We start from the raw sequence: 11,344 nt of genomic DNA on the forward strand, positions 1-11,344 counted from the left end.
CACTAAATTGTCCATAACTGTGTTCGATATAACCTTGTGAAGTGATGAAGCTTGTGTAATGAATAACTACCGTTCCTGTCATGAATGTACAGTGTAAAACATGACGTTAAAATCCTAATAAACAAACAAACAAACTATATGAAGCGTTTCTATAAGACAAAAGTGAAACTGGATGTTGTGATTATTGTTATATATTTTAGAAGGAAAAGTTGTCCATTTAATTGTCCACTGTAATTATCAATACAGGCATGCAGTATTTTTCTCACATGGAAACAAGAAAGTGTCTCCATCACTATATTTGCACTGGAATACCAGCATAAACGCGAGGCTCCTTTTTAGAAATCTGAACATTGGAACAGTATGGGTGGTGAAGTGTTTAAGACAAAATAAACCTATTTTATGTTTTATCTTGTCAACTTTATTTAATTTGTTTATATACATCGATTCTTGAACAGTAGCTATAGGTGGCACAGTTCACTTATAATATTGATTTTTTTTATTTAAAACCACTAATTGCTGCCAAGAGTTCACACAACAGAGGCTGTCACTTGTATTTTAGTTTTACTACTGCGTTAAAGTGAAATATTCAATAGTAGTGTAATAAGAAAACGTACCATAATTCTAAAAGGAGAACATTAGATAATTAAACAATTCTGAATTTCCTATTGTGTGTACCCTTCGATAGCTCAGTTGGTAGAGCGGAGGACTGTAGTGGAAAAACAACAGTGATCCTTAGGTCGCTGGTTCGAATCCGGCTCGAAGGAGTCAATGTTTTTGCACTGTATTGCTAGAGATGGACGTTACAACGATACAAGATTACAGATGTTTGTAGATTTCTTACATAGATTGCAGAGTACATATTCTTCAGTAATAATATTTGAAGATAGTTACTGTATTTCCTGTTACTTTTTATGTTTTAGCAAATGTACGTTTCTGTAGGCATTAATATGCATTTGCCACCTTTCCTTTTCCCCAAGAAGACCTGGTTTGCAGTCAGCAATGCTGTTAATTCCAAATGTGTGTAACTGAATTTCGGTTGAGGTCAGCTCTTTGCAGGCCACTGGATCTCCTCCACACCAAACTTGTCAAACCATGTCTTAAAGAACCTCACTTTGTTCACAGAGGCACATTCATGTTGGAATCACTATTCCTGAACTGTTAAAAGCATATTATGAATTTTATGATATTTTATGAACACCCGCTTCGGTTATTTTGGTCTTTTGACAGTTGAGGCCTGCATATGTAAATGATGGGTGTGTTCGAAAAGCTAGGGAGCTGTCTACATAGGCAGCATTTTACGTCATCCTGTGCGAAATCCTAGATGCCTTAAAATCCACACTTCTGAGGCATCTTAATATTTCAATGTTATTTTGGCTCAAGAACGAGTGAGCATCCGACGCTGCCTTAGTGATCAAGACAATCCCAGCATTCATGGCTGACGGGGCGGAGAAACGAATGGAGTTATTTTCAAACGTAAATAAAATATTACTGATTTTTAACTTGTATAAACTTGTACCGAGTGTTTTTATTTGCAAGTTCGGGCTTGTCAGGAAATGTACCTGTTATCGGTACATGAAGGGAGATGTTATTGACGTTAGCGTGCTGTGCTACCTCAGTTTATTGGTTTTAATGGCGAGATGCTAAATGCTAAACGCGAAATGCTAAACCCGATGGAATCGCTGTCTAAGTAGTGCGTTCGAATAACCTGCCTTTTAAGTCACTGACTTATTAGAATCCTCTCTACTAAGTCAGCTGCCTATGTAGACAGTAAGACAGCAAGGCAGCTCCCTAGGTTTTCGAACACACCCGATAACTCAATACTGGAAAGAGAAACCCAGTATATTACAAGTGTTTTGACTGAGTGATGGGCCTAAATAAGATTCGCCTAACACGTGATTTTGAAAAGAGTTGCTTAAGTACGTCTGGCTGTCCCATAAGTGGATCTAAAAGAGTACCATAACCACTAGGCCACCAGGGAACACCAGTGGTGGTTCTAGACCATGTGAGGTGGGGGAGCCAGGCAGGGGCCAGAGGCTATGTTAGAGGGGGCAATTACTTTCTGCCCAAATGTGCATTGTGGACATTAAGAGGAAACAGTCAATATTCAGTAGAATTCAACATTTTATTTATGCAGTTTTCAGTCTACATTTTCTTGAGTTTGATGTAAACAGATCAACAAAGAATCACCATTTTAGGCATTTGCTCTGCTTTTTCTTTTTCATATTCAATTTGAGTTACATATACTGTATTCCTGGAGGGGGCTAGAACCGCCACTGGGAACACTACAGGTTATGTTAGATAACAACATAATTATTACAATCGATGTACGATTTAGACTTATTAAAGCAACTTAGGTATTTATACTTGGCAGTAAATGCCGCATTTAACACATGTACTACGAGTCATTGCCGTAAACCTCACATTTAATATATGCCTATCATTACCAATGTAGACTTTTCAAGCTTCCTAGTTCTCCACGCCCTTCGATAGCTCAGTTGGTAGAGCGGAGGACTGTAGAGGAAAAACTAACAGTGATCCTTAGGTCGCTGGTTCGAATCCGGCTCGAAGGAAGCAACATTTTAGTCTTGCAAAAATCAATCGTAGATTGCATTGCCAGAAATTATTATTATTATACATACTTTATTTTTTAATAACACTTTCTTCAGTAATGATATTTAAAAATTATTACTGACTGAATTGCTAAATAATTTTTACATTTGCAACCTCAAATTAAACACTTTTTGGGGATGTAACAACGGTGTCCTGCAAGGTTTTACAATAATCATTCGAAAGCGTGTTGCAACGTTCCAGTCTACAATTTAGCATTAAAAGAAAATCATTACTTATTTGATATGCAGGATTCTACTAGATTGTTTATACATTACATTATTATACAGTTTATTATATACATACAGTTACATTTCTCTACGTGTCTCTTCCACGGAAACCACCTGTAAAGTTTGCATGTCACCACAATGGTTTGCCTTACACATTTGCTTACATACAATAAGTCAAACAGCTGTCCTCTAACATTGTTAAAATACGGCTAATGAAACTAAAGAATAAACTTAGAACTATCAGTACTGTACCTAAATAATCTGTACGTGTAAACATTAACGCTGTACACCTATTCATTCACTCATGTCGTTGTGGACTTGATACCGTTTCCTGTTTAAAGGTGCAGCACTTGTTTTATAGAACCGGTAGATGGCGCACTTGTAACACTAAGAATTACATTATAAAAGCTCTAAATAAAATAAGTCAGCGGTTGCGTGTGGACTAAAACATGTTATTTTAAAACTAAAGTCTAAAACATGTTATTTTATACATAAACAGTGCGTAAAAGTATAAGCTGGACTGTGTATATTAGCCATTGTCTTGTTAATTTGCAATTTAAGGTAGAAGTTTAACTAAAAGTTTCGGTCGCTGGACTGTATTATATTTCTTGGTTTGTTTGATTCCGACGTGTAAAATGAAAAAAATAATCAATACTAATCAAAACAAACGTCTGCAGTCTGGAACGCTACTGGTACCCTGATATATTCTCAGAAATTGTGATACAAACTAGTATATATTTAACATATCAGTATGTGTAAAAGATTATTTTACAATAATAATACGTTTAATTATGAAGGTAAACTGTATGGAATGCATTCACTGTGAAAAACCGTGATCTTACTAGAATTTATCTTCAAAAGTCTCAAAACATTTGTAACTAAATAAAAGTTATTTTAGCCTCCTAGTGGCGCTTGTGCTCTCATCAGGACTGTGGGTGTGGTGTAACAAACAAATTTATACAAATGCATGTTGCTCTCTTTGTTAAGAAAACGAAGAATTTACCGCCCAACGTGGGGCTCGAACCCACGACCCTGAGATTAAGAGTCTCATGCTCTACCGACTGAGCTAGCCAGGCTGTAGGCTCAAGTTCTGTGACGTATAACAGGACCCTTCACACTGCTCTACCAGTGTCCTGCAAAACAAGTTACCAACGTGGTCTTATCTATCTTCCCTGATCCTCACGACCTTCGATAGCTCAGTTGGTAGAGCGGAGGACTGTAGAGGAATAACAACAGTGATCCTTAGGTCGCTGGTTCGAATCCGGCTCGAAGGAGCAATGTTTTATTCATACAAAAATAAATCTTCATAAAATATTAATAGAATTGCTGGTGATGGACGTTATAATTAAAAAATAATTAAGCATTATTATAAATACCTGCAAATTCTTATTAATAATAATAGCAAGATAAGTACTGTAAGTGCTCATTTTGACATTTTCAACCTTGAAATGTAACACTTTTGGGTGTTGTAACAACGGTCTCTACAACGTTTTACAGTAACTATTACAAAGTGGTTTGCAAAGTTCCAGTCGACTTTTTAATCACAACATTAATAGTCATTACTTAATTGGTGACATTCGAGGTTCTACTAGGTTGTTTGTCAGAGAAGTTAAAATGTGGAAAAGTACAGGTGCTGCCAGTCTTACATTATACAGTTACATTTGTTACATCTTAACTTAAAAACCCAAAGAAAAGCAGACAAACTGTCGTTTTCACAAGTTGGCCACGTTTACGTTTCTCAGATGCTTATTAAAATAGATAGTTAAACACAGAGTTGAAGCAGCACTTTGTAGATCAAAATATAATTTGTAGATCGATCATTTGTTGGCCACGTTGGCTCCAACCTCCAAACTTCATGACGGCGACTTTATTTACAATAAAGCCTGAATGTAACAGATTTGCGATGTTTATATTACGATGTTACATGATGTTAGTGCAAATTAGTTGGCGGGTTAAACATATAAAACAGATATACATCCAATTATAAATATAACTGTAGCTGTAGTTTATGTTAATCTCACGTCGGTACAGAAGCTTTTCCCCATTTTCGTTCTTCTCCACGTCTCTTCCATGGAACCACCTGTAAAGGCCCAGCTAACAATTTTTGGTTCCCAGAACGTTCTGGGAACGTTAGTTTTTGGTTCCCAGAACGTTCTGGGAACGGATCATTTTGGTTGCCCTTTGGTTCCCCAGGAAAGTTTTCTTTACGGAAATAGAACGTTCCCGTTTGGTTGTGCATTATAGTTCTGGGAACGTTCCCCTAACGTTCCCGTAACCTTAAAATTATTGAAACCTGCCCCCGAAACTCTGCGATACTATTTATTTCCCGTTTTCTTCTCCTTTACATCATCATAGATAAAATAGTAGATTTATGCTACAGATTAACTACAGATTGTGCAGTAGAAAGTATTTTATTAAGATAATTGCAGCAAGTAGTATAATAATAATAATCAGAATATTATAAATAAGACCAATTATAAAAGTGAACCAAAATGACAGCTATATGAATACTATATATAGAAAATAACATATAATTGCATAAAAGAATAATAATTATAAAAGTGAACAATATATAATATATATATATATATAAACAATATAAATTACAGTTTGTTTGTTTGTTTATTAGGATTTTAACGTCATGTTTTACACTTTGGTTACATTCATGACAGGACAGGCAGTTAACTCATTACACAAGATTCATCAGTTCTCAAGGTTATATCAAACACAGTCATGAACAATTTAGTGTCTTCAATTCACCTCACTTGCATGTCTTTGGACTGTGGGAGGAAACCGGAGCACCCGGATGAAACCTACGCGGACATGGGGAGAACATGCAAACTCCACACAGAAAGGACCCAGACCGCCCCACCTGGGGATCGAACCCAGAACCTTCTTGCTGGATCTTGTGACCTTGGCTGATGATCTACACCGGCTGTTAGATGCTGCAGAGTAGTGTTCATAGTTTTTACTCATGTATGAGAGGTGAATAAGCAAATGTGGCTCAGTGATGGTAGTGGACACTTGAATATCTACAAAAAATACAAGGGACAATCTTTGGGTTATAAAATTATATACGATCAGCCATAACATTAAAACCACCTCTTTGTATGTTTACTCTTTTTCTATCAGCTCCACTAACCATATAGTTTACTAACCATTTACTGACTTTCCCAATGGGATTAATAAAGTTATCTATCTATAGGTGCACTTTGTAGCTCTACAGTTCCACTGTCGTCCATCAGTTCCTCTGCATACTTTGTTAGCCCTCTTTTACCTTATTCTTCAATGGTCAGGACTCCCAGGACCACCTCAGAGCAGGTATTATTTAGGTGGTGGATCATTCTCAGCACTGCAGTGACAGGTGGTGTGTTAGTGTGTGTTGTGCTGGTATGAGTGGATCAGACTCAGCAGCGCTGCTGGAGTTTTCAAATACCATGTCCACTTACTGTCCACTCTTAAATTATACACACCTGCTTTGTTGGTCCACCTTGTGGATGTAGTCAGAGATGGTAGGTCGTCTGTTGCTTATTATTGTATTACTATTATTGTTGTTGTTGTTCTTGTTGCTTATTGTAGCTTTTAAGTTAACGTTATCCACAGTATTCAGTGAGCTTCAGTTATTTAGCAGCTGTTGTCTAATGCTAGAAACTGTTAGCCTTTTAGCTAACGTTACCTGAAAAGTTTCAGTTCAGACTACCAGTTAACCTGAAACTCACTAGATAACATTACCTAACAGTTTAATTTCCAAATTGCTCTCTATCTTAATCCAAAACTCATTAATATACTTTCTGCTTACATTTTACTAAGTAAAAAGTTGTTAAGATTAAATGTTTATTTACCTCACACGAACGAACGATTCCTATTTTTCAACGGCTCGCGTCGCACTGTTGCTATGGTGACGCTGTTCTGCCGGCGCTGAATCAGAGACTGGACGCTGGGCCACAGCCGGACAACCAGCGTCGGCGCGCACGCGTTTCTACGAGCACCAGCCAAACCCAGCTGTGGTAACAACTGGGCCGGATCTGGCTACATTGGCCGATTCTGGCCGATTCTGACACTCGGCCGACTGTGCCGATAGAAAAGTGGGAACTGGGCCAGATGATTGTGCTAGCTGGGAATGGAGAGTTCTGATTGCTATATATATAGAGAGCTAATTTCTCTCACTGGATCATGAGAAAACCTTCCGGGAACGTTACTGGAACGTTACTTTAAACACATAAGAAAGAAAACCTTAAGGCAACTTTTAGATAACGTTCTCTGTTAGTTTTCATAAAACCATGAGAGAACGTTAGGTTTCATAGTTCCCGGAACAGCGCTGATTTTTTAACGAAAATAGAACCATAACGTTATGGGATGGTTCCCTAAAAATAACCATAGGGGAACCAAAATCTAACGTTACGGGAACGTTCTGTGTTAGCTGGGAAGGCTGTGGAGTTTGCATGTGTGAAAACAAAGGTTGGCCTTACACATTTGCTTACACACAATAAGTCAGCAGCTGTCCTCTAACACTGTTTAAATCTGGATTACAGTCTAATTTTCACTGCAAATTCAGAACTATCAGTACTGTACCTAAATACTCGGTACGTGTAAAACATTCATGCTCTGCACTTCATCATGGCGTTGTGGACTTCATACTGTTTCCTGTTTAAAGGTGCAGCACTTGTTTTATAGAACCGGTAGATGGCGCACTTGTAACTGAAAATTACAATATAAACAATCTTATATAAAAGACTTCAGGGGTTGCGTGTTTGAGTGAACTATATTTTTATAAAGTCTAAACCATGTTATTTATACATAAACAATGCGTAAAAGTATAAGGTGGATTCTGTGTATATTAGTCATGGTCTTGTTTATTTGTAATTCGCTTTACGTCAGTCTGACAAGGTAAAAGCTGAACTAAAAGTTTCGGTCGCTGGAGCACTGTATTATCTTCCCTGGTTTGTTTGATTTCGACATGTAAAACAAGCTACTTGAAAAGAATGTGTGTAATAAAACGTTTAATGATGAAGGTAAACTGTATGGAACGCACACAGGGTCTGAACACTGTGAAAAACGGTGATCTTAACAGAACATATTCTAAACATCTACTAAATAAAAGTTATCTTAGCCTCCTAATGGTTCTTGTGTTCTCACCAGGACTGTGGGTGTGGTGTTACAAACAAATTTATACAAATACATGTTTTCTGCCCTTTTCGCATCTTTTAAATTTTGGTTAACAAAACGAAAAGTTTAGCGCCCAACGTGGGGCTCGAACCCACGACCCTGAGATTAAGAGTCTCATGCTCTACCGACTGAGCTAGCCGGGCTGTGGAAAGTTGGTTTGTTTTTTAAAATATAACTCTCTGTCAATTGCCGAATTGTTAGCAAAAGACATTACCAATGTGGCCTTAAAAATAGTTTTGCTCAATGGTCATTCTAAAAGATTCCTAAAAAATCTGCCCTAAACGATTTTTGCTGTCAGAATTTACTTTTAAGTTGATTCACTAAATTAGGCTTTGATTAGCTATAGTATACATGGTACATGGAAGTTGTGAAACTTTTCCCCTTGCAATATCTTAGTGCACAATGACCCTGTGGGTGTCTTTTTTAATTTATCAAAATTGTGAATTTATTTAGTACTTCACATTTTATTTTACTTCATTCTAGTGTCTTCCAGCTTATCAAATATGAATAATCAATCACCATTTGTAGCATGATGAGTTACATGACATTGCAGAGATCATTGCCAAAACCATAACCAAACTTCCTGTGCATTATTTGAATAAACCCTTTCACAAAAACCTTATGCATACAATAATACTACAGTTTACAAGTGGCTTTTTTGTTCAGCAGGAGCTTTAAACAATTCCACAAGTTTGTGATAGAATTGAGTGCCACTTGTAATATCAAAATATTTATCCTATAGTTTAGCTGTTGACCAGTCTGTAACACCTTTCCACGAGGTTTACATAACACTTTCTGTTAATGCTTGTTTTGCACACACCACTGAGCAACCAGCAGCTGGTTTTATGCCACAATTTACGGACCAATTTTGATCCAGAAGCAAATAACATGAATTATACACACTACTACTTATTCATTATGAAAAATACCAAAACAACATTAATAACTACTCATTATTCTTTATTTGTTATGACATAATCAACAAAATCGTTGTAATAACATTTTCCCCATGACTATATACATGACATTTTTTGATCCCACTTTTATCTTTAACATTGTAGAGAAGCACTTCAGACCTCCTACAGTGCAGGAAGTACCTTGTTAAAAAAATCTTGAAAAGGCTTGTCCATTTTCATGTGTCCTAACCATGGCTGCTGTAAATCACAGTTTGGGAGAAGGAAGCTGGCTCTTATCAGCAAGCAGGACACATTACACACTCAAAGAAGTCTACTTTTTAATTCCTTTTCACAAAGAAAAGACATTGACATAAATACAGAGAATTTCTGTACACTTCAGAAAGACAGGCTGTTAAGATCTTAAGGTGTGAAATCTTAAAACATTTAGGCCTACAGTACAATAAAAGAAAATAAAGAAAAGCAAATACTAATGCTCTAAATATGTGCTGAAAGAAAAACATGCATCAACAAAATAACTTTACCTTAAATAAGGCCGAATAACAGGCGCACACTCACATACACACGTGTATTTAAGCACAAATACATGCATACAGCTGATGCATGGACTCACACATGCATGCTTTCACTCTTAGAGAGACACAAATATGCCTGACACTGGCATACATTTAGGACATTTAGGATAACACAGAATTATACAGGTCAGTAACTAAGTGAACACAAACTGAATAAGACAAGGATGGTTTTGGAACATTTTTACCAGAACATTTTTATGTGGTCTTGTTGAAAATGGAATGATCGTAATGTAAGCTTGTTAGGAATGCTTACTGCTGTTTTAAGGCCACCGTTTATACATAAAAAAATAATAATGCCAAAAAGTTATTGGCCTAACAATTTATCTTTGATTTTAAGAGTAAAGTAACAGTTAAGGTACTACAGAAATGTATAGATAACGACAATATGTGTGTTAAAATAATAAATGTGAAGTATTTGGCAAAATGATCCTTTAATATTGGTTTTGTAAAAAAAAAAAAAAAAAAAAAAAAAAAAAAAAAAAAAAAGCCACATCAACACACTAATTAATATTAAAACACAGAAACAACTGTGTAGGAAACCATGTTTATTTCTGCCACTTTTCCATTCTTAAAATTTCAATTTTTAGTAAATATTGTGAATTTGTTTCTTAACTTTACAATTAACTTATTTTATAAATCATTTAACACTTTATTTTTAATAACCAGTTAATTCAAACAAATTACATATCATTTTTAAAACAGTGGCATTATAACAGCAAGAAAAGAAAGGAAGAAATGCTTTTTCATATTATTGTTTCTAGGAATGTACTTTTGATGCTTGCCATTTTCCTCTACTTTCAATCATAAAATCTTTTTCACTAGGATTTTTCTGCTGCATAAACATTAAATTATTAAATATCTCCAATGTAATCATGCCATACCATAAACAAAATCTGTCCTTTCACACAATCAATATGAAAAGCAAGGACCTTTTAATTATAACTGACACCCGAGTGGCACTTATACTTTTGATTTTGAGATTTAAGAGCTAAAAAATAATGTAAACCTTGATGGAATGACATGTTATTAAAATAAACGCCATTAAAAACTTTTTTTTAATGCACACTAAAAGCATTCTCTCTTTCTACAGACACTACACCGTAGGTGTTTACAATTTTCTGTAAGGGAAGTTCATTGCTCTAAGCCGTACCCATATAACATTATACATGACATGAAAAAAACAATACAATAAAAATCTTAAAATAAATCTCACACATGGAATGATGTAACATAACGACAACGGAACAAGTTAAGCTCCAATGTCGCAGATATTGTAACAATCATAAGAAGTGGTCATAATAAATGTTTTTGAGAAATCATTTAAGGGTACAAGCATGCATACACACTCAAACACACACTTTTATTTTTGCTGCAGCTGGTCATATAACTAATGTATCAACCTGTGAGGTTAGAAACTACCTTCTTTAGTCTTTCTTTTTCTCATTCTTTTGCCTATTCTCACCATCAAGTTCTATTCCCCTTCCAGCGTAATCCGTCAGTCAATATACGTTCTTTTCCTTTTTTCACTACACATTTCAATCATATGCTCTCCATCAAAGCAACCTTTCATCTTTATTTTTGTAGTTTTAGTGGTGTAGCCTATAGCTACAGTGCCTATTTATTAATAGCATTTATAAGGTGTGGTAACCAAAACCACTCAGATCAACAAGCAGGCAAATGTACGATCTTTTTTAAGGTGTAAACATTCAGCCCTGGTTTAACACACCTATACCAGTTTATCCAGATCTTCAAAAGCATCAGAATATTACAGGCTCAAATGTTAGCCTTGGGTTGGAATTTAACTGAAGAATAATTATTTAGGTAAAAGGTTACACAGACTCATGCACTTTGT

General features: G+C 35.9%; 5 non-coding genes across 5 annotated transcripts; 3 read left to right on the plus strand and 2 right to left on the minus strand.

Annotated features, from left to right (window-relative positions):
* The first annotated feature begins 675 nt into the window (after positions 1 to 675).
* trnay-gua (transfer RNA tyrosine (anticodon GUA)) lies at positions 676 to 764 on the plus strand. Its single transcript is given in 2 exon segments — positions 676 to 712; positions 729 to 764. It is a non-coding gene; the product is annotated as a tRNA-Tyr (tRNA).
* A 1,716-nt stretch (positions 765 to 2,480) lies between these two features.
* On the plus strand, positions 2,481 to 2,570 carry trnay-gua (transfer RNA tyrosine (anticodon GUA)). Its single transcript is given in 2 exon segments — positions 2,481 to 2,517; positions 2,535 to 2,570. It is a non-coding gene; the product is annotated as a tRNA-Tyr (tRNA).
* Positions 2,571 to 3,840: 1,270 nt separating this feature from the next.
* Positions 3,841 to 3,913, minus strand: trnak-cuu (transfer RNA lysine (anticodon CUU)). Its single transcript has one exon. It is a non-coding gene; the product is annotated as a tRNA-Lys (tRNA).
* Positions 3,914 to 4,022: 109 nt separating this feature from the next.
* On the plus strand, positions 4,023 to 4,111 carry trnay-gua (transfer RNA tyrosine (anticodon GUA)). Its single transcript is given in 2 exon segments — positions 4,023 to 4,059; positions 4,076 to 4,111. It is a non-coding gene; the product is annotated as a tRNA-Tyr (tRNA).
* Positions 4,112 to 8,073: 3,962 nt separating this feature from the next.
* On the minus strand, positions 8,074 to 8,146 carry trnak-cuu (transfer RNA lysine (anticodon CUU)). Its single transcript has one exon. It is a non-coding gene; the product is annotated as a tRNA-Lys (tRNA).
* Between the last annotated feature and the right edge of the window lie 3,198 nt (positions 8,147 to 11,344).

The sequence above is a fragment of the Trichomycterus rosablanca genome, chromosome 5 (assembly GCF_030014385.1).
Source record: "Trichomycterus rosablanca isolate fTriRos1 chromosome 5, fTriRos1.hap1, whole genome shotgun sequence".
Classification (NCBI taxonomy): domain Eukaryota; kingdom Metazoa; phylum Chordata; class Actinopteri; order Siluriformes; family Trichomycteridae; genus Trichomycterus; species Trichomycterus rosablanca.